The sequence below is a fragment of the Mobula birostris genome, chromosome 31 (genome assembly GCF_030028105.1).
Source record: "Mobula birostris isolate sMobBir1 chromosome 31, sMobBir1.hap1, whole genome shotgun sequence".
Taxonomy (NCBI): Eukaryota; Metazoa; Chordata; class Chondrichthyes; order Myliobatiformes; family Myliobatidae; genus Mobula; species Mobula birostris.
Genome location: NC_092400.1, coordinates 12,216,420 through 12,240,324, shown reverse-complemented (window position 1 = coordinate 12,240,324; position 23,905 = coordinate 12,216,420). Strand labels below are relative to the sequence as shown.

At 38.8% G+C, this 23,905-nt stretch overlaps 1 long non-coding RNA gene across 1 annotated transcript in view; it reads right to left on the bottom strand.

The window, feature by feature from the left end:
* Positions 1 to 3,257: 3,257 nt before the first annotated feature.
* The window catches only part of LOC140190784 (uncharacterized), a 47,157-nt gene continuing 26,509 nt past the window's right edge, over positions 3,258 to 23,905 (bottom strand). Inside the window, exons 3-4 of the long non-coding RNA XR_011883685.1 lie at positions 10,710 to 10,771; positions 3,258 to 5,804 (exon numbers count right to left, since the gene is read on the bottom strand). This is a non-coding gene — a long non-coding RNA (uncharacterized lncRNA). The remainder of the gene's footprint in view (positions 5,805 to 10,709; positions 10,772 to 23,905) is intronic.

Genomic DNA, 23,905 nt, shown 5'->3' with positions numbered 1-23,905 from the left:
TCTAAGTGCTGGGCAGCTGGGGGCCAGTTGTATAGCAGGTAAAATTGTTTGCGTGCAACAGGTCAGAATATTGAAAGACTGAGATTTGTTTTAGTACAAGAGGAGATAAAGATGAAAGAAAGGGGTGAGACTGTGGAGGCAATTGAAGAGCTGGTGGGGAGTAAGGAGATGCCGTCAAAGGGATGGCATTACTTCGTACACAAGAATGAGTCTTTTGTTCACCTTTATGGGTTGATTGAAGGAGAATGGATAGTAAAGTTTAGAAGAAACAAAAACATTGTTTATAGTTTCAGGAACAGATGAATAGATGCAGTGTGAAAATAGATGTTTTGCAGTGAAGAATTAGGTCGTAAGACAAGGGCAGAAGTAGGCCACTTGGCACATCGAGTCTGCTCTACCATTCCATTAAGGCCGATTTATTATCCCTCTCAACCCCATTCTCCTGCTTTCTCCCCTTGATCTTTGATGCCCTGCCTAATCAAGAACTAATCAACCTCTGTTTTAAATACACTCAATGACTTGGCCTCCACTGCCATCCGTGGCAATGAATTCACAGATTCAGCACCATCTGGCTAAAGAAATCTAAGCAAGATTTATTAGAATGACAACAACCTTGTGCCTTTACCAACCTTTACCACCCTCTTGTCTAAAGCAATTCAACCCCATCTCTGATCTAAATGGATGTCCCTCTGTTCTGAGGCTGTGCCCTCTGGTCCTAGACTTACACACTATTGCAAACTGTCTTTCCACATCCACTCTATCCAGGCATTACAATATTTGATAGGTTTCAATGAGATCCCTCCTCATTCTTCTTAACTCTAGCGAGCACAGGCCCAGAGCCATCGAACATTCCTCATTTGTTAATCTTTTCATTCCTGGAATCATTCTCATAACCTCCTCTGGAATCTCTCCAATGCCAGCAGATCTTTCCTTAGATACAGGGCCCAAAACTGCACACAATACTTCAAGTATGGTCTGATCAATGCCTTATAAAGCCACGGTATTACATCCTCGCTCTTATATTTTAGTCCTCGTGAAATGAATGCTAACATTACATTTGCCTTCCTCACCACAGACTCAACCTGCAAGTTAATCTTTAGGTATCCCTGCACAAGGATTTGCGTCCCTTTGCACCTTTGATTTTTGAATTTCCTCCCGGTTTAGAAAATAGAACACACCTTTATCCCTTCTACCAAGTGCATGACAATACACTTCCCTATGCAATATTCCATCTGCCAATTCTTTGCTCATTCCCTCCATCTGTCTAAATCCTTTTACAGACTCCCTGATTCCTCAACATACCTGCCCTTCCATCTATCTTTGTATCGTTTAAAAATGGCCACAAATCCATCCATTCCATCATCCAAATCACTGACATATAATGTGAAATACAATGGTCCCAATACCGATCACTCCAGAACACCACTATTCACTGTCAGCCAACCAGAATTAATCCCATTTATTATCACTCTGACTCCTGCCAGTCAGCCAATCTACTATACAAACTAATATCTTTACTGTTATACAAGTAAAGAACATTCACTGACTCTCCTTTGTCTGTCGTGCCACCTATTTCCTCAGAGAATTCCAACGGATTTGTCAGGCAAGATTTCCTCTGAAGGAAACCATGGCCTCCCTTATAATGCACCTCCAATTACCCCAAAACTTCATTCTTAATAATGGACTCCAACATCTTCCCCAACCACTGAAGTCAGGCTAAGTGGCCTGTAATTTCCTTTCTCCTGCCTTTTCCCTTCTTAAAGAGTGGACTTACATTTGCAATTTTCAAGTCCTCTGTAACAATTCCAGAATTGAATGATTTTTGAAAGCTCATTACTAGTGCTTTCAGAATCTCTTCAGTCACCTCTTTCAAAACCATGGGGTATAGTCCATCTGGCCTGACTTGGCAGACTTGGTCTGAAACTGTCAAATGATATCAAGGATGTATACCTTTCAGCTCAGTCTCAGACAGTTGTCAGGAGAAGGACTGGGTCAGAACCCGGGGGAAATTGATTTCTAGCATGGACCAAAGACATTGACTTCTGTTCCCAATCTATCATTGGAAGAAATATCACTGAGAGCTGGAAACTGATGTGCAGTTTGATATTTTTTGCTTAGCAAATGGCTTGAGAGAACAATTACTACATATTAAAGGATTCTGAGGCAAAGACTTAGCTAGGAGCATTTCATCCAATCGCCCAACAACAGTTTTTTTTAATTGGAGGATCGGGAGAAGGTTGAGGTGCTTATTTGCTTACTTTCTGATCCATTGATCTTGTAAGACTTCTGCTTTGCCATTGGGTTCTCTGTGCCTCTTTGCTGTGAAGAATCAGAGGAACCTTTTGGCTTGTACTTTAGCGAGTCGCTTTTGCGAACAGATATCCAGGCACTGAGATTATGAAATAGCAGGAGGCCTCTGTCTTAGTGAAGATCATGTGTTCACTGTCTTACTGAAACTCTAGGAATGGAGAATAGTGTCTGTGTTCTGTCTCACTGAAGCCAAAAGGGCAATCCACCCTGTGATGGAAGGAATGAGATTCATACATATTCTGTGGTAGATTTCACAGACAGAAGATATGTAAAAGCCACATGTTGATTGAGGAGAAATGCTGTTAAAACAGACACATTTGAGATTGGGCCAACAACAAGTAATGTGAATAAATAGTTTTTATTATGTTTATTGTGTAAGTGAAAAATAATCAAGATTAACAATGGATGAGAAATATGAACTACTTGCAAATAACTGTTTCTCAAACATTTCCAGGGAAGAATATTACATGCCAGATTTCTACACATGGATTGTAGTAACCCTAACAGATTGGAGACATATATTTCACTTTTTGGCTGTGGGAAAGAACATGACAGTGGTGTTTAACACAAGCAGACTGTATTTGTAATATGGAAGGGATGAAGAAGCAATATGTTTCATACTTCACTCTATATAAGCTATTATAAAGTACATAGTTGGCTGTTATAAATGCCATGGCATATACTTGAAGGTTTGCAAGACACTTAGAAGTAGGATATTTTAGAAATAAGGTACTTCTGAACAAAAGAGAATAATTTTCATAAGTGAGATAAATAGCTTCTGTGGTGATCCATTGCAATTCCTCTTTAATATTCAATATACAGAAACCTGAATAACAAAGAAGTTGTTTCATTTACGTTGTTTTCACTTTAGCGCATATCTAAATTCATACATACATTGTAAATAAAGTAAATAAAGTATGCATCTTTTTAACTACTTAGATGTGATTTCTAGATAAAATGATACAATATTTGGAAAAACTCTTTCATAAGATAGCAAACTTAGAAATCTGCAGCTCAAAGTAACACAATTTGCATAATTGCCATATGCCAGAAGTGAAGCCCTTTCAATGAAAGAACTACAGTATGTTACAGTTCTGAATACATAAACTTAAACCATCTTGGCTTGACTGATTTGCAGTGAACTGCATCTTGAAGCCAGCAATTAATGCACCACCAGAGATAATCCTATGCTTGTGCTAAAGCAAGAGAAAGTGAGGAAAAAGTAACAGTTTCTGCCCAGAACATAAATTTAGATCTTGCCTATATATAAAGTTTTATTTCTGTGTGGATCAAGGCAATTTTATTCTTTAGAGATGCTCTCCATTATGCAGGACTGACCCTTGTTATTTATCTAGTCAGGTAACATTCTCACTATGGAAAGTCCAGACAGTGTTGCAGCAGAATACTGAAGTCCAATGTTTCTAAAAATTGGATTTTGACTTGGAGATTTTTTATTGGTCTCCAGGGCTTTCATTTTGGGACGTTATTTGTTGCAAAAGGCTGCATTCTATTAACAATAGCATTTTTCTCCAATATGTTTTTCATTCAGTTGTTCATTAATCTGTTTTCCATTAATTGCTTCTGGTAAACTGAACAATTTCTTAGGCAGTGTTATTCTTAGATTTTAAGGTCCTTCATATCTTTAACTCCTTCTTTCCTGTACAACATAGAGTCATACAAAAGTACAGCACTGAAACAGGCTCTTCAGTCCATCTAATCTGCTTTGAACCATTGGCCTGCACCGGGACCATAGCCATTCATAAATATATTTATTCAAACTTCTCTTAAACATTGAAATGGAGCTCACATGCCTCACTTGTGCTGGCAGCTCATTCCATGCTCTCACGACCCTCTGAGTGAAGAAGTTTCCCCTCATTTTTCCCTTAAATCTTTCACCTTTCACCCTTAACCCATGACCTCAGTGGAAAAAGATAACGACTTCTGAATTTGTATGGTTATGTGTGTATGGATTGGAAAAACAATCCTTAACACATATGTTAAAAGCTTTTATACTTGAAAACTGGATATCAATTAATTACTCCAGATTACATTTCTGTTGCTTTATTTTGATTGAACTAACTTCACTTCCATTTCAGTTCTGTTAATTAATGGTGCAATTGGTGAGTAGGATCCAACAGACATATTTATCCATGAAACATTAGAATAAGAGCAGAACACCCATATAAATTGAGCAATATTACCATTCTGGATGTTCCTAAAAGGCACAATAACAATCTTTGATTTGCTTTATAAGTCACTTGTTGTTGAAATCTTTCCTATTCAAAACCTTAAGAAAAAAAATTCAGTACTGAAAATTTGGAAGTTTTAGAGAAGCATTTCCCAGATTCTACTGAAGTTAACATTATTCATTGACAAATATTTTAAGCACTTAGCACTTATGCCTATACAGCAAAGATGAATAAAAGCGAGTATTACAGAATGCTTTCATCAGTGCGAGGTGACAAGAAAATCTTGGATGTATATTACAGCAGGAATATATAGGGGATAGTATTGAGCTCTACTGCTGCAAACAGGAGGAAACTACTGCGGCATCCACTTTTCATTCAGGAAATAGAAAAGCAGTCAGCTCATGAGAAGTTCCCTTCTATTTGACCAATATTACTAAATGCAGAAAGTTACTTTATTTCAGATAAATTTTACATCTACGTGACCCAAACGTGCTTGAATATTTAGTGAAAGAACACATACTTCTTTCCCTGTCAACTTCTTTCGCAAACAGGTATAATTTAACAAATAACTGATTATATGTCAAGTATATTATTCATACTTGTATAATACTTAGTATATTATTTAATATTATGTAGCACTGGAGGCATCATGATTGAAAACACCAGCAGCTTGTTGAACAGCTGCCTTAAGAATCAGTGGTGGGCTTTTCTCCCCCATTGACTTAGCTAAATGCCAAGAGGGTTGTTACCTTTCTTTGTCATTGCATCTTATGTTAGCTGATACAGACTTGCAGATATTAATGGAGAAAGAACTCCAACTTTCATGGCTCCATCATTGATATAATGTTTGAATGTGTGGCATTAGAAAAGACAGAGGGGAAAAAGAATAGTTTAGAAAATGATTTGTAGAATAGACTAAATATCTATAATCTACTATAAACATGTACTGATTTTGTATTATATTAACACTGCATTACTCCTTTATGTGGAGTAATATAAGCACAGAAAAGTTTCAGATTTGTACTTGCATACCTTTAACATCCCAGCAAAGGAAGAAGAGCTTTTATTGGTTCTTATTCTTCACCGATATAAAACAAGATATTCTGGAAACACTTACATTAACCAATCAAAATGTACTTACAAAAAAAAACACATGCATGTTAAAGCCAATTGTCAACCATGAATTATTTCAGGATAAGCTACAATAAATCTATTTAAAGAAATTGATTTAAAGCAACATGTCCACCAGATTTGAATTCCAAAGATGCTTCAGCATCAGGGCTCTGTATAAAAGTAGCAGTTTTTCTAAAAAGAAAGGCATAAAATTTAATTAATTTTTAGACAAAGCAAGCCATTGAACTTATCCATATGTCTGAGTCAGTTTTGCCATTAAACTTCAAACAACCTTTGGCTCTGTAAGCCAGCTGCCCATCAAAGACATGAATTTTAGGGGAGGTAATTTTTGTGAAAATGTGCTTGGGTGCCAACAGTCCTCCAAGGTGGCCTATCTGGGGTCTGGAGGTGAAACAGTTGCTGTAACCATGTTTCCTGCAAGATGTAAATTTGGGAAAAAAATGGCTACCTTGGGGCTATTCCTGGAGGTGCCTGTTACCATTCATTAATGAGCTCAGGCAGAATTCTAATGTCAAGAGCTGGTCTCAATTCCTTTTCAGCTGCTTGTGAGGAAATACTGTGGAGATTTTGGTTTCATGTGGTACTTCAAGATGTGCTCACCAGTTCATATTTACATGCCATTTAAAGCTATGGAGAGGACAACAAAAGCTAATCAGAAGGCTTTCTGGGACCAATCTAACAGGTGTTTATCAAAGATTATAGAATATTTATTCTGGGAATTCTTTGTGAACTTTATCAAAAATGAGTAGGGGAAATGCAGATCCCTATTATTGGATTCTTGTACAAGGCACTAGGAGAAAACAAGCAGTTCATCGAGGGAAGCTTGTTAGAGATTCTACTTAGTATGCAGGACAGAGATTCAGTTGCTTATTTTGCCCAGTGGTGTGTTTCACTCAGTTTTTTTCTTGGATTAAGAATGCTTTGCTCTCAAAAAAAAAAAAAAAAAGATTGAGAACAGTATGTCTATATGTATGATTTGTGAGATATCTCATGCATGACAAGACAGACATTACAACTAGGGCAGCGGTCCCCAACCACCAGGCCATGGACCGGTACCAGGCTGCAAAGCATGTGCTACCGGGCTGCGAGGAACCGATATGATTTGGCGATAGGAGTCAACTGCACCTTTCCTCATTCCCTGTCACGCACTGTTGAGCTTGAACGCATGCAAGGTCATTACGCATGCGTCATCCATGTCAGCGTGGGAAGGAGATCAACTCCTCGAGCTTGCAAATGACGGCGGGCTGAAAAGTATGTTTGAAATAACATCTCTGCCGGCATTCTGGATTAAAGTCGAGGCTAAATATCCTGAGATAGCCACGAAAGTACTGAAAGCATTGCTTCCATTTCCAACATATCTCTGCAATGAGTGCAACGAAAACGAAATTGCGGAATAGACTGGACATAAGGAACCCCCTTCGAGTATCGCTGTCTCCCATCACCCCTCGATGGCACCGTCTTGTTGCAGGGAAACAAGCACAGGGCTCCCACTGATTCAGCGATATTGGTGTGTTGCAATGATTTTATATGTTCATACGGGGAAAATATGTGCTGTGTGTTTAATATCCAAACGTTACTTAAAACGTTATGATGCTATTGACTTATAAGTGACTTATATAACCATATAACAATTACAGCACGGAAACAGGCCACCTCTGCCCTTCTACTCCATGCCGAATGCTACTCTCACCTAGTCCCACTGACCTGCACTCAGCCCATAACCCTCCATTCCTTTCCTGTCCATATACCTATCCAATTTTTCTTTAAATGATAATATCGAACCTGCCTCTACCACTTCTACCGGAAGTTCATTCAACACTTACTTTAAGCTCCCCTGTCCTCCCCTGATAATTGACTTATCACACTATACTCATGCGAGGGAAATATGCGCTGTGTGTTTAATATTAAATTCGTTAGATAAACCCTTTTAGAAACGAAACTGAGTGTATTAGCCGCTTATCACCTATATTCCGGTTGTGATCAACACCCCCCACCCCCCGTGCAGAATCGCCAAAAACGATTTGTAGAAAAAAATTGGCAGGTACACACATGTGCAGGTCATGCATGCTCACTCATGCCCGCACAAGGCTTCATGGTCATTGTAGTCTTTCTCGGGGTAAACACAACGTATTTGACTGCTACTTTTGTCCGTTGACAACCCTACCCCCCCCCCCCCCCCCCACCGGTTCGGCTGGTTTGCAAGTGTATTGTCAATAATAAACTGGTCCGCGTTGCAAAAAAGATTGAGGACCCTTGAACTAGGGGATCACTATGACCAGTTAGATCACTAAAATAGACTTGTTCTAATTATGTTCTTTCCTGTAAAAAGTGTGTTTAATTTATGTTCAGATAATATTTTCTCTTGTAAATGTTGCTTTAATGATGCCTATGATCTGCTGCAAGTTAAGTTTTTCATTGCACCGGTTCATACAGTTACTTGTTCATTTGAGTTTGACCTAATCATGATTAAAGTTTGGCTATTTAAAATGGAAGGAGGATTTTTTTTCTTTTCTACAGTGCAGTGTTGGTCAAAAGGTGTATACTAGTTAAAAATGGGAAGGGGGAGTCATATGGAAGAGAAGTGGGATTTAGGGTTCATGTTTACAAGCTTGAGAAAGCTAACAAAATATTGGGGTATGTTGCAAAATCTACAAGGCTTCTTGTCAACTTAGAATAGTATCCTTTGAATGAAATGTTAGTAATTCCACATGGAGGAAAAGAAATTTGGATTCGGTATTGTAAAAAGACGTTTTAGATGGAGCACAGATTCTCTAGGGTGTTCCCTGTTTGAGGAAGAACAAATGTGAGACTAGACTTGAAAATCTGAGCCTTAAAAAATATAGACATATTGAAGACATAATACAGGCTTAATTATAACTAAATAAAATCAGATTAAGAATGTGCAGGTTGTATCCAGTCAATGAATAATACAGAAAAAGGCAACATTGATGTTGCTAATGTAAAAGAATTAGCAGAGAGAATAGAGACATTGGTTTTATGCAGAGATCTGTGCAATGCATTATCAGAGATAGCAATTGAAATCGAGCCTACATTAGTGTTTAAAAATTGACTAATCATGCATATGGAGGAATATTAAATTCTGGGAACAGCAGAGGTACATGAAATTAGGATAAGTGGGTAAATTGAGCATGGGAGTGGGCTTGATGTAAATATGTTTTCTTGTTTTAAGCAACAAATGTCTATAGATGTGTGGTGGATAGTATATTGACTGGCTGCATCACACCTGGTATGGAAACACCAATGTACCTGAATGGAAAATCTTACAAAAAAAAGCGACAATGGCCCAGTCCATCATGGGTAAAACCCTCCAAACTATTGAGCCCATATACATGAAACACTGTGCAGGACAGCCGTATCCATCATCAGGGACCCCTGCTACCATCAGGAAGAAGGTACTGGAGCCTCAGGACTCACACCACCAGGTTCACAAACAGTTACTACCCTTCACCTAGTAACTTGTTAACCTGTTAAACTCAACTTCAGTTGCTCCATTCTTGAACTACTCCCACAACCAAGGACTCACTTTCAAGAACTCTTCATCTCATGTTCTCGATGTTTATTGCTTATTTATTTATTATTATTATTATTTATTCTTTTTGTATTTGCACAGTTTTTTGTCTTCTGCACACTGTAGTTGAACATTGCAGTTGGGCAGTCTTTCGTTGATTCTGTTATGATTATTCTATAGATTTTTTGAGTATGCCCGCAAGAAAATGAATCTCAGGGTTGTATATGTTGACATATATGTACTTTGATAATAAAAATTACTTTGAACTTTGAACTGTGTATGAAACCATCATTTTCAATAACCATCTATAAAAAGCAATATAACAACTTAGTATTTTTGAAAATTTGATGCACTAAAACTAAACTAATAGACAAGAAGAAAGCAACCAGACAAGTTGCTGATGAAAACAAAAGAAGGGAGAAAATAGAAGCAGGCGAAGGCCACTTGGTCCCTTGTGCTTCCCCCATCATTGAATAAGATCATGGTGGATCTTTTACTTCAGTGCCTTTTTCCCAAACTTATCCCCATAATCCATTGATTCTCATAATATCAAAAAAATCTATTAATTTGACGTGAGTATAGTCAGTAGCAATTATTTTGAGTAGATAATTCCAAACATACGACGTATTTTTGGTGACTAATTTTGTTCTCAGCTGTATTGATTGGCTAACTCCTTATTTTGGGGTTGTGAGCTCTGCTTCCAAGTATCCCAGCCAGAGGGAATATCTATCGAACCCTGTAACGATTTTGTACATAGCCATGAAATCACTCAGGAACACAAGGAAACAGGAGCAGGAGTAGATCACCAGGCTTCTCAAACCTTTTCCGATACTCAATTAATGCTGGCTGACCTAAGCTGGCTTTGACCTGCCAGTGTTCTTTGATTTTTCAAATATCTATTTATATCCATCTTAAATATGCACTCACTGCAACTTTATTAGGTACCTCCTGAACCTAATAAAGTGGCTACTGAATGTATGTTCATGGTTTCGTGCTGGTGTAGCCCATCCACTTCAAAGTTCAATGTGCTGTGTATTCAGAAATGCTCTTCTGTTGTAACACTACTGTTGTAACCAATGGTTATTTGAGTTACTGTTATCTTCCTTGAACCAATCTGGCCATTCTCCTCTGACCTCTCACTAACAACGTGTTTTCACCGACAGAACTCTTGCTCACTGGATGTTTTTGTTTTTACCCCACTGTTCTGCATGAAAGTCCCAGGAGATTCACAGTTTCTGCGATAATCATACCACCCCATCTGACACCAACAATCATTTCATGGTCAAATTTACTCAGATCACATTTCTTCCCCATTCTGATGATTGTCCTGAACAGCAACTGAATCTTTTGACCATGTCTGCATGCTTTTATGCATTTGAGTTGCTGCCATGTGATTGGCTGATTAGATATTTGCATTAACGAGCAGGTGTGCAGGTGCACCTAATAAAGTAAATACATTCAGTGGCTAATGATTGGGCCACCATCACCCTTAAGAGCAGATAATCACAAAGATTCAGTACTCCCTGAGAGAGGAAATTGCTACACACCTCAGTTGTAAATGGCTGGCGCCACCTTGTTCATGACTTTCTCACAAGTGAAACCTCTAATTCTGCAAAACAAGAGAATAGAGACACAGTCTGTTTAGTATTTCCTCATATGACAATCCCATGTTCCCTAAAATCCATATGGTGAACAAAATCTCAGTTTCAGAATAGTTCATGCATACCCTGTCATTTCTCGATACTGTATAATCAAATAGTTAACACTGCAAACACATAAGATGTTTAAAAAGAAATAGCTCAGACTTGCTTATTTCCTATTTCTCGAATACTTGTAAGGGCGTTCAATCTGTCATGCACCTTTGATATCCGCCTGCTTGAAACTTGGATTTATTTTCAATCCAGAATTTTGTCTGTCGTCTTCATCATCTACTAAATTCACTACAGAAATCTGCCAACAATTCTTCAATACCACCTCCTAAACACATGACCTTTGCCATTTACTCAAGAACAAGGTTGGCAGGTGTAACAGAACACCACCACCTGCAAGTTTTCCTTCAAGTTATGTACCATTCCAATTTAGAAATTTACCACCATTCCCTTTTCATCAGTTGGTTAAAATCCTGGTCTGGGAATAGCTTCCCTTCACCTACCACAGGGGTTCAAGATGCAACCAACCCCTGGACATGGAATAAGAAAGAATAAAATGTATGTTTTTGGAAAGTGAGAGGAGGACAATATGCATTGTCTATTTTAAGGAAGAAAGTCACCCTTGGTATTATGGAGAAACAATCAGCTTAAAATATAAAATTTAAAATTGCTTTTAAAACACCCCTGATTTGTGGAACTGGAGACAATATGGATATTCCCTGAGAATAAGCCTGAAAGTAAATGTATATTAAATAGATCTATGCATCTGAAGTCTTAAAATCTGAAGTACTTGATGAAAGTCATTATGTGATCTAATTTACTCATTGAAATATCATAATTCTGAATGAAATTGCAAGGACAGCTGAGAGGATCAGTAGGGTCTCACTTCCACCCATCTGAGATAATTACCAGGAGCGCTACATATACAGGGTCCTTAGTATTGTTAAGAATTCCTCCCATCCATCCCACACTCTCTTTGAACCTTTAACATAACATTAGGACAAGTACTGTTATGATGGAAAGCATCTTATTCCCCATGTGAGACTACTGAACTCCCTGCCACTACCCAGGTTTCATCATGAATTAAGTGCTGGTAGCATTACACTGTCTATTTTTTAACTTGTGTCATAAATGGACCTTATTCTGAAATGTATGTTATTATCTGTTAATTTTTTGTGATAATAATACTTTATGTACTATGTTGATATCTTGGTCCGGAGGAACATCATTTCATTTGGTCATACACATATTAATGGTTGAATGAAAATAAATTTGAACTTGAGTGTGAAAAGTTGAGATTGAAGCAAGTGAAGGATCTTGAAAAGTTCTGATTTCTGTTCTGGAAGTGATACACCATCCATAATCATTTTGAATACCAAATGGTCTCTACTCTTTTAGTATTGGACATATAGTTTCTGTTCTACAACACCTGTGAAAAAAATTTTCTCTTTTTTATGTAAATGTTACATAATAACATAAAACATAAAATGAAGAATGTGAGTTCTTCATGGTACATTTCTTAGTTTCATTATAAGTAAAGATGAAGAGTTGTCATATTTTACATAATTGCAAAAGTACATTAGTAGTTTAAATGTATGATATGACAGGCTTATCATTTCAAATAACCGTCTTCTAGTACATGTCAAACAACTACATTTGTGTTGGGAGCATACCAATGAGTAATTTGCAATTGTTTGATATATTCACCTACATGCACCTGATAAATGTGTAAAAGTACGGGACAGCATTTATCACAAAGTTCGGGCTTTGTGTTCATGAGTCAAAAGAAAAAGAGAATAATAAAAAACACACATTCAACCTCAACATGAGGGTACGGTCAAGAATATTTATAGTCGGATAAGAACTGCAGAAGGTCCTAACGCTATATCAAATGTTAACCAAGCTGACTAGCAAAAGAAACTGACACTCAACACTCAAACTGTTGCTTCAACTCAGAGCTAAACTTATTCAGGTTCCCTGGTCTTTGACATCCCAGATGTGCACATTAATACTTCATTCAATGGGAAGTTTTTAAAGTGAATTTTAAAAATGTAATTAATAAATAGCTTGAGTTTTAACATGATGGTCAATATAAATATTTTCACTGGAAAATCAAATAGCTCATTTGAAGATGTCCACATGTAGCAAAGTTCGTTCAGTAGCAGTTACATCCTTTGATGAAGTCCTTTGAGAAGATGATGATGAAACATATCAACTCCTGCCTGGGGTGTAACTTGGATCCACTCCAGTTTGCCACTGTCAGAACAGGTCAACAACAGATGTTATTTTATTGGCTCTTCAACTCTGGAACATCTGAACAATGATAATGCATAAATTAAGATTTTCTTCATTGACCACAACAGCTCTGCATTTAACACGATCATCCCCTCAAAACTAATCAATATGCTCCAAGACTTAAACCTCAATGCCTCCTTCTGCAAATGGATCCTTGATTTCCTCACTTGCAGACCCCAGTCAGTTTGGATTGACAACAACATCTCCTCCATCATCTCCATCAGCACAGGTGCACCACAAGACTGTGAGCCTGCTCTACTCGCTAAATACTTATGACTATGAGGCTAAGTACAGCTCCAATGCCATATTTAAGTTTGCTGATGACCCTACGTGTTGGCCGGATCACAGGTGGTGAGAAATCAACATATAGGAGGGAGATTGAAAATCTGGCTGAATGGTGACACAAAAACAACCTCTTACTCAATGTCAGCAAAACCAAAGAGCTGATTATTGACTACAGGAGGAGGAAACAGAAGGTCATTGAGTTAGCTCTTATCAGGGGATCAGAGGTGGAAAGAATCAACGGCTTTAAATTCCTTGGTGCTACCATTTCAAAGAATTTGTCCTGGCTCCAGCATGTAACTTTAATTACAAAGAAGGCACGGCAGCACGTCCACTTCCTTAGAAGTTTGCGAAGATTCAGCATGTCATCAAAAACTTTGACAAACTTCTATAGATGTGCAGTGGAGAGAATATTGACTGGTTGCGTCATGGCTTGGTATGGAAACACCAATGCCCTTGAAGGGAAAGGCCTACAGAAGTAGTGGATACGGCCTCCTCCATCACAGGTAAAGTCCTCCCCACCACTGATCAGATCTACAAGGAGCACTGTTGCAGGAAAGCAACATCTATTATCAAGGACCCCCCCCCCCAACCCCATCATCTAGGCCATGCTCTCTTCTTACTGCTGCTATCAGAAAAGAGGTACAAGAGCCTGAGATCCCACACTACAAGGTTCAGGGGCAACCATTACCCCTCAACCATTAGGCTCTTAAGGAGATAACTTTAGTCAACCTCACTAACCCCAGCACTGAACTAATTCCACAACCTGTGGCTCACTTTCAAGGACTCTCAGCTTATTTTCTCAATATTTATTTCTTATTTATTTACTATTATTGCTTTGTGTTTTTTTTCTTGTTTGTATTTCCACTGTTTGTTGCCTTGTTGTTTGTCCTCCTTTGTTGTGCTCTTCCCATTGATTCTATTGTGTTTCCTTGTGTTACTATAAAAGCCTGCAGAAAACAAATCTCAGGATTGCATATGGTGACATATATGTACTTCGATAACAAATATACTCTGAACTTTGAATTCAAACAACAGAAATACTGCAGATGCTGGAAATTCAAGCAACACACATCAAAGTTGCTGGTGAACGCAGCAGACCGGGCAGCATCTGTAGGAAGAGGTGCAGTCGACGTTTCAGGCCGAGACCCTTCGAAGACCCTTCCTACAGATGCTGCCTGGCCTGCTGCGTTCACCAGCAACTTTGATGTGTGTTGCCTGAACTTTGAATTGGTCAGTTTAGCAGTTTTGCCAGATTCTTCATGTAATTTTGCAATATTTAAGATTTTTGATTATCCTTTAAATCAGTTATTTTGTTTAATTTCTCACTGTTAGGAATGCTAATTGTTTAAATATTCATTTAATGTAATTGCAATACAAAGAAATTCTCTTGTTTATTTAAAGGAGTACAGTTATTGTTAACATGCACAATTTATTAGTGTTGTGATAAAATAAAACAACACACACACTATATATTTAGTGTGCAATGGCTTTATCAGCTTTTAATGTGTAGGGTATTATTGAAATTACTTTAGTTTTGACTCCATTGCTTTATGCCTTCATTTACTTTTACTTTTGACTCTACACTGTCTGTACCTTGCAAAACCGGCCTTTTGTAAGCTTCCACAGAGAATGTTGGGAAATTAGGGCCCTTTGAATTATGCTTAATCTTATTTGCAGTTCATATTTACAGTAATGTACTTCATGAAAGGACTATAGGAAATGGGATCGAAATTGAATTACTGTCTCTTTTTAAGGCATAGTTTGCTATGACACTTAACATTGTGGAAGTCACATAAAGATTTAAATCTTCAATAGCCAAATTGTATCCTGTAGCAGTTTTATACAGGATACAAAATTATCCTGTATTTCTCTGTGTAATGCAGGATAACAACACTATCAGTGTTCCCAGATGATCTATTGTGAGTATCCACTATTCCTGGCATTTTAAACAGCATGTATAATCTCTGTAGCCAGCTCTTAAAGGGATATTCAACAATAAAAGCCACACACTTACGAGTCCTAGGAGGAGTGTTGCCAATGAATAAAACAATCGCTCGCTGGTTATTTTGCTTTCTCTTTTTTATTTGTTGTGATTCCACAGACACTGTAGTTCAATTTGTAGATGAATTAATTATGACATTAAAATTCTGGTTCAAAGTTGACAAGTAAATTAATGTGTTTCCTTTTTTATTAAGCATTAATGATAATGTTGCACTTTTAAAGATTTCCGTCACTGCTTAAAGTGCCAATAATAATTACTGTATAGCTTAATAATAGATAATCGTAATTTTGTTGCAGGAACACCATATACCTGAAGAGTTTCCAGTTATAAAATACAGATTAAATTGTTGGAGAAAAGTCTCCTGAGATATAAATCAAAAATGTGTGGGGGAGGTGAGATGGAAAACAGTTCCTGTATTTAATACAATTGGAATTGAATGGAATTTATACATGCATTCATGAATTTTCACTCCTTCAATTTGGAATCAGGTGTGCTTGTATCTTCAGGAAAATCATTGCATCTTTTGACTTTTATTTCAAATATTCTAGATTAAAAATTTAGCTTCTCCAATTTTGGTAGCATTTTTTTAAAATTAAAAAAAAATAGCTTGCACTGCTTGTAGCCTTATTGGATAAAGTTTTTAAAAAAAGCAGATTACTTGTCATTTATAATTAATTTGCATTTAATTAGCAATTCTAAGTAGTGCGGGAAATGAAAATTGTCAAGGTTCACTTCTAATTGAGATGTGAACTTCATGTGAACTGTGAGTGTTTGATAATGATGCTGGGTTAAAAGCAGGAAAGTGCATCATTTTTATTTGACCACATAACTTTCCTATAAATAAGTGAGATCATCAGCTGATTAGACTACTACCATTTGTTCACCTGAAGCGGGGTTCCCAACCTGGGGTCCACAGTTAATGGTAGGGATTCGTGACATAAAAAGGGTTTGGAATCTCTGACTTAAAGCGTGACATTTTCTCTGCATATTGTGAGGTAAGCTGTAGGAATGACCAAGAGATGCATTTTTACAAATTTCATCTTGACTTGCGCACCTCTATTCTGAGCATTCACACAATCTGTTCACATGGGCCAATTTCACCATCAAAATGATGCTTACATCTGGCAGTCCTAGGGCGATATTTTTGTTGACTATCAATATGTGGTGCTATTTTTGAACATCACATCCAGATACTGTGCAAACTGAATATTTGAGTTAAAATTAATTCTTTTCCTTTCCAAAATCTGATACAAGACACCAACACATGTTTATATTAGTTACAATACATTTTATTTATTGATGAATAAAATTACACTGTGCTCCCTATGTTATTGTAATTGTGGAAGTTGTAGTCTTCTGCAACTGGTGTTACAGTATCAGTTCTGGAAGTCCGGTCCCCGTTATACTTGTGGGAGGGCTAAGACTTAACCTTCAATATTATAAATAATGAGGCTTTTGTTACATCTAAGAATGTGGTGAGTGAAGGTTCAGTCTGAACTTGGTGTGGAATGGATTTTAAAGATCTGGTGTATTTTTGTAAACTGTTGTAAACTGCTGCAATTTAGTAGGTCAAATTAGCCCAGGCCAGCAGTTCCCATTGGGTCTGCAGACCCCTTGCTTAATGGTATTGGTCAATAGTATAAAAAGGGTTGGGAAACACTGGTGTAGGCTAAGAAACTGGGTTTGGATAAAGATCAGGCTGGGCAATGGGCATCAATGGAAAGAAATACCTTGGTTTGCCGAAAACATTCTACGGCAAACAAAATGTATTAGTGTAGGTAACTTTGCTGTCATGGAATTCAGAAGATTCACAGAACATGGCAGCAAGGGAGAAGACCATTCAGCCCATCAGATAGTCACAAGGTCTTTTGAAGAGTAACATAGTTAGTCTGACTTGTCTGTTCTTCCCGTCTTCGGTGCAGTTGGCAATTGCTGCTTGTATTTCCCAAGGTGGTATTGTAGCTCTGACATTCCTAATTTTAATCTTACAAGTTTCCAGATTTGATGTTTTAAATTGGGCAAGTTCCAGGTATGTTGTGATTTTATTATGCATAACCAGTTCAAATCATGAAATTTCAAGGGAAGTACAAAAGGAAGCTTTTAATATTGTTGTTAAAAATAAATTCATGCTTTTCTCAAATACACTTGCAAACAGTAGAAAGATATTTGACATCACATGGTGTCAGAAAGCTATTTGGAAGATTTGAGGATGGGACATTAGTTCCCTCTGCCTGCAGCCCGGCTGCCAATTGCCACCTGCTGTGCATTGTGGAAGGGCTGAGGCGATGACACTGGTTCTGCATTAGGGTCCTTGCAAAAGCTTGGTGCAACCATGAGGCCAGCACAGAAAACACTGATAGGACACAGGTCAAGAATGCAACAACCTGGCCTATTTATTCATACTTTTCTTATGAGATGGAAGGTGACTATTTGGCTGAGAGCCCTCTACTCAATCTCTGTCCCTAATTATTATCTTTTTAACCTATTCTCTTGCACATGCTATGCCCCCTACCTCTCCTACCCCCCCATGTATAGAATCAGTAATTTATGAAGGATGACTGACCTACTGATCAGCCTGTCCTTAGGATGTGGGAGAAAACTGAAACAACCTGAGCAAGTTCACAAAGTCACAGGAAGAAAGCTGAAACTCCACATGGACAGCACTGGAGTTCAAAACTGAGCTTGTGTTGCTGAAACATGAGGCAGTCACACTAATTACTGAACGAATGTGCTGCCCTTTGCTTTTCTCTCTCCATAATTTTTGACCATTCCAAGAAACACTTCAGAAACTATTATGGATTAATTTTCCTAATATCTCCAGCCGACCATGAGGTGGAACAATTCTGGAAATAGAGTTGTGGAAAGATTTTTTTGGGGGGGGGCGCGGGGAGGCTTTGGAAATATTTGGAAGCAAAGATGCAAATCCTGAAACTTGTTGGACAGCCAGTCATTACACAACACTGTAATTTTGTGTGAGTCACATGCAGCAAATCTTTTAAACATGGGTTGGTAGAAAAATGGGAGACCAGCCAGAAAAAACTGGAAGTATCAAAGACAGATGTGACTGCTTCAGTGGCAATGAGCAGTGACAGAGGAGAAAGCAATTGGCCATAGCAAAGGAGCTGGTATGATGATGGAAGCTCACCTCAAAGCCTAATGCAATGGTTGTAAGCTGGGAAAACACTCTGAGAAGTCAGAAGCAGTGAAGGAATAGCAAGATGTTGTTCAAAGTTCAAAGCAAAATTTATTATCAGAGCACATACATGTCACCACATATGACCCTGAGATTCTTTTTCCTGTGGGCATATTTAGTAAATCTATAGAATAGTAACTGTAAACAATGAACAACAAACTGTCCAAATGTAAATATAAATAAATAGCAAAACATAACGAGTATGAAATAACAAGATAAAGAGTCCTTAAAGTGAGACCATCGGTTGTGGAAACACCAGAAATAGAATGACTGAAGTTATCCCCTTTTGTTCAAGAGCCTGATGGTCAGGAGGTAGTAACTGTTCTTAAACCTGGTGGTGCGAGTCCTAAGGCTCTTGTACCTTTTACCTGATGGCAGCAGCGAGAAAAGAGCGTGGCCAGGGTAGCGAGGATCTTTGATAGATGCTGCTTTTCTACAGCTGTGTTTTATGTAGATGTGCTCAATGGCTGGGAGAGCTTTACCCATGATGTACTGGGCCCAATCCATTACACTTTGTAGGATTTTCCACTCAAAGGCATTGGTGTTCCCATACCAGGCTGTAATGCACCCAGTCAGCACATGTTCCACCACACATCTATAGAAGCTTGCCAAGGTTTTTGATGACATGCCAAACCTCTACAGACTCCTGAGGAAGTAGAGGCACAGTCGTGCTTTCTTTGCAGATTATATGATGGGTCCAGAACAGGTCATCACAGATAGTGACCCTCAGGAATTTAAAGTCACTGACCCTCTCCACCTCTGATGCTCTGATGATTACTGGCTCCTTCCTGGACCTCTGCTCTCCCTCTCCTGAAGTCTACTATCAGTTCCTTGGTCTTATTGACATTGAGTGAGAGGTTGTTGTTACTACACCACTGACAAATTTTCAATCTCCCTCCTGTATGCTGATTCATCACCATCTTTGATATGACCCTCAACAGTGGCATCATCACCAAACTTGTGTATGGTGTTGGAGCTGTGCTTAGCCACACAGTCATAGGTGTAAAGCAAATAGAGCAGGGGGGTAAGTACAGATCCCCGTGGTGTTCCTGTGCTGATGGAGATTGTGGAGGAGATGTTTTTATCAATCCAGACTGCCTGGATTCTGCAGGGGAGGAAATCCAGGATCCAGTTGCACAAGGGGGTACTGAGGGGGCTGTGATGTGTTAGCTGGGAGATTTACACGTTATTATGGAGCTTGATGTACTTTCAGCAGCTGGATGAAGACGCCTCCTTGGTACATATAGTCACTGTGACAGCAAAGTTATCCAACATTAGTCCAAGTCTGAGAATTATCCAGGTCCTACCATCTGTTGGCATAAGTTATTCTGATATCAGAAGATTTGTGAATGAAATCAAATGCAGAAGTCGATCAGTGAGAAATTTCAGTCCTGATCTTACTTCAGAGGTTAACAAATTTCACGACACATGCCAGTGATAATAAACCTGATTCTGAATGATAGTCATTGGTAAAGCAGATCAAGGGCAAACATTTTGCCATGAGAAATTCTGGCAATTCTATCCTGGAGTTGCATTGAATAGCCCATATCCTTAATTTGGACCATTTCCCCTTTATCTCTCACTGCTCTTGACCTCAGGGTTTTAATTTCTATTTTGGATTTTATCTAACACTGCCTTGCTACCAAGTTGAGCTGTTACTCATCCAGGTTCCCCTCTGCTTTTGCACCTTTTGCTAAAGCCTAATTGGTATGAAACTGAGTGTTGCCTAATCTCTTTCAAATAATTGAATCAGAGGAATGAAAACAGAAAGAACAGGAAGGCTCAAGCCCAATAAGAAAATGGTATATGTGGTATAATTTCAATCAGTGAATATATACTCTATAAATATAATTAACACTTGCTATAAAGTACCAGAATCTAATAACGTTCTTCTATTGAATTTTTATTGTTGTAATTTCTCTTGGTGACTAAGCAATTCAGTAATTTGTTTGCATATTATGTCTATAATGTACAATGAGATGGGTGGTGAATAGAAATTACATTATTCATTGATATCCTTAACTCCATTGATATACTATTTATGTTTGCTCGTTCCCATGGTAACTCCACCTTTGGATATCATAGCTGTTAGTGTAACGCCACTTCAATGGCAGCAACCCAGGTTCAATTGCTCTGCTGTTTGTAAGGAGTTTGTACATTCTCCCTGTGACCATGTGCATATCTTTTGGGTACCCCAGTTTCCTCCTACATTCCAAGCACATATGGGTGAGGAGGTTAATTGGTCACATGGGTGTAAATGGGTGACCAGAAGGGCCTATTACCGTGTTGTATCTCTAAACAACACGGAGGCTGTCTACAAGAAGGGTCAGAGCCGTCTCTATTTCCTGAAGAGACTGAGGTCCTTTAACATCTGTCGGACGATGCTGAGGATGTTCTATGAGTCTGTGGTGGTCAGTGCGATCATATTTGCTGTTGTGTGCTGGGGCAGCAGGCTGAGGGTAGCAGACACCAACAGAATCAACAAACTCATTCGTAAGGCTAGTGATGTTGTGGGGATGGAACTGAACTCTCTGACGGTGGTGTCTGAAAAGAGGGTACTGTCCAAGTTGCATGCCATCTTGGACAATGTCTCCCATCCACTACATAATGGACTGGTTGGGCACAGGAGTACATTCAGCCAGAGACTCATTCCACCAAGATGCAACACTGAGCGTCATAGGAAGTCATTCCTGCCTGTGGCCATCAAACTTTACAACTCCTCCCTTGGAGAGTCAGACACCCTGAGCCAATAGGCTGGTCCTGGACTTATTTCCTGGTATAATTTATATATTACTATTTAATTATTTATGGTGCAACTGTAACAAAAACCAATTTCCCTCAGGATCAATAAAGTATGACTATGACTTGTGATGACAAACTGTGATCAGAAGATTGATGCTGATGAGAGAGATAAGGGAGACAAATGGAGAAATGTTCAAAATGTTAATGAGAGAGGAGAGAGATAACAGAAAAAAAACACAATTCAGAATATTGACAGACCGGTTGCTTTGAACCTGAACTGTTTGAAGTTTGATGGACAGGCGATACCCCAGCAGGGGGATAAAAAGAATAGGTTCGCTAAGGCACGACACACACCATGAGATCACGAGATAACGAGACCCTGGAAGAGCGGTGTGCCCCCACAAGTTGGTGGGAATTTGGAGGTCTGGTTCGAGGGAACTGACCATAGACTGACAGGGTGAAAAGGTATGATCGGTGGGAACCTGGTGGGTGTGTCCGCCCTTGCCTGGGTGCCGGGTTCACCGTGGAAGAACGGTCGTATCCGGAACGGAGGGGTCACAGTCGGTGACCACAGAAGACATAAAAGGGTCTGCCCGAAACCACCTGTGAACATCAAAGGTCTGCTTGAATCAAATTTGCATTCATTCTCTCTCTCTCTCTCTCTCCCTCTCCCTCTCTCCTCTCCCTCTCTCCTCTCCCTCTCTCCTCTCCCTCTCTCCTCTCCCTCTCTCCTCTCCCTCTCTCCTCTCCCTCTCTCCTCTCCCTCTCTCCTCTCCCTCTCTCCTCTCCCTCTCTCCTCTCCCTCTCTCCTCTCCCTCTCTCCTCTCCCTCTCTCCTCTCCCTCTCTCCTCTCCCTCTCTCCTCTCCCTCTCTCCTCTCCCTCTCTCCTCTCCCTCTCTCCTCTCCCTCTCTCCTCTCCCTCTCTCCTCTCCCTCTCTCCTCTCCCTCTCTCCTCTCCCTCTCTCCTCTCCCTCTCTCCTCTCTCTCTCCCTCTCCCTCTCCCTCCCTCCTCTCCCTCTCTCCTCTCCCTCTCTCTTCTCTCTCTCCCCCCACCCCAACGGCACAACAGCAATTACTGCGAACTGTACTAAGCTGAACTGAACTCTGCGTCACTTGAGACTGATCATTTTACCCCTAGACTGCGATAGAGCTTGGTTGGTTCCTATTACCCTAGTTCTGTGTACATGGGTGTTTTATCATTGCTAACCTGTTGCATTTATATCCTTACGATTAGAGTGTTACTTATTTCTTTAATAAAACTTTATTAGTTTCCAGTAATCCAGACTCCAACTAGTAGTCCATTTCTGCTGGTTTGGCAACCCAGTTACAGGGTACGTAACAGACTAAATAAACATTAAATAATTTTGCACATTCAGTAGTGGAGTGAACATACTTTCTAACATTGTATGGCAGCTATAGCTCCATCCTTATACCTTTGAGTCATAAAGTTGTAGATTTATGCCCCTCACAAAAATCCAGCATGATGAAATGCTAACACGGAATTGCAATGTTGAAGACATCATCTTTCACATTCGATGTTAAACTTAGCCACTATCTGATCTCTCAGATGGAAGCAAAGGATGCCAAGATATTATCTTGAAGGAACGTAAAGTATTTAACTCCATTCTTTAGTGAATATTTGGTCTTCAATCTGCATCATCGAATCACATCACCTAGATGGAAGCTTTTTGTAGTTAAATTAGTTGTTGCATTTCCTATATAAAAGGTAACTGCACTTCAGAAGGATTTTACTGGCTACAGCGTACTTCAGGGCACCCTGACGTACTGTATAAATGTCTGGCTTTCATTTCTACCAACTATACAGCTCATTAGTTGATTGGGAATTGGTAAATGGTCATTACCGTGTCTGTTGTGATCATTTCTTTTTCTCCCAGTATTGCTAATTGAGCTTCATTCCCTGGAATCATATTGTTTCATTCCATGTGTTCCTGTAGTTCCTTAATGGGCTATTGATTCAAGTAAAAGTTGCAGGTGTACTTTTCTCAGAGTACAATAGTTCACATGGCAGAGTCACAACATGTGGAGCTATTCAGAAATAATCTTTGGACAATCAGACATTTTACTGTATTTATAATTTTAAACCTGAAAATGACAAAGTACTGTTTTTAATTATAATGTTTACATGTTGAATGTAATAATCAATGCTGTCAAATGTTTTCATTAATTTGTTATGAAACCAAAAAGTTAATTTTGCAACTGAACTAAACATTACACAATTACCTGTGGGGTAGTTTATGAGAACATTTAATCAATTAACATTTTTCCTAGTTATTTTACAATGAGATAAGTTAAGCCTTCTCTTGATCTTAACTCTGATAAATGTGTACATTTGAACTTAAGCATCATTCATTTATTTAACCTTTCCCTGCTATAATGTGATCGAACCACAAACATATGCCGCACAATGTCAAATGTAATACTATGACTTTAGTGCAGCAATTTATATTTCAAACCTGGGAATCGGGAAACGTAGTGTAATTTGGATATTGCAGCATTGGTGAATTGAATTATTATTACTGTTCGTTGAAACAATAGAGCACAATCTGACAGTCAAAG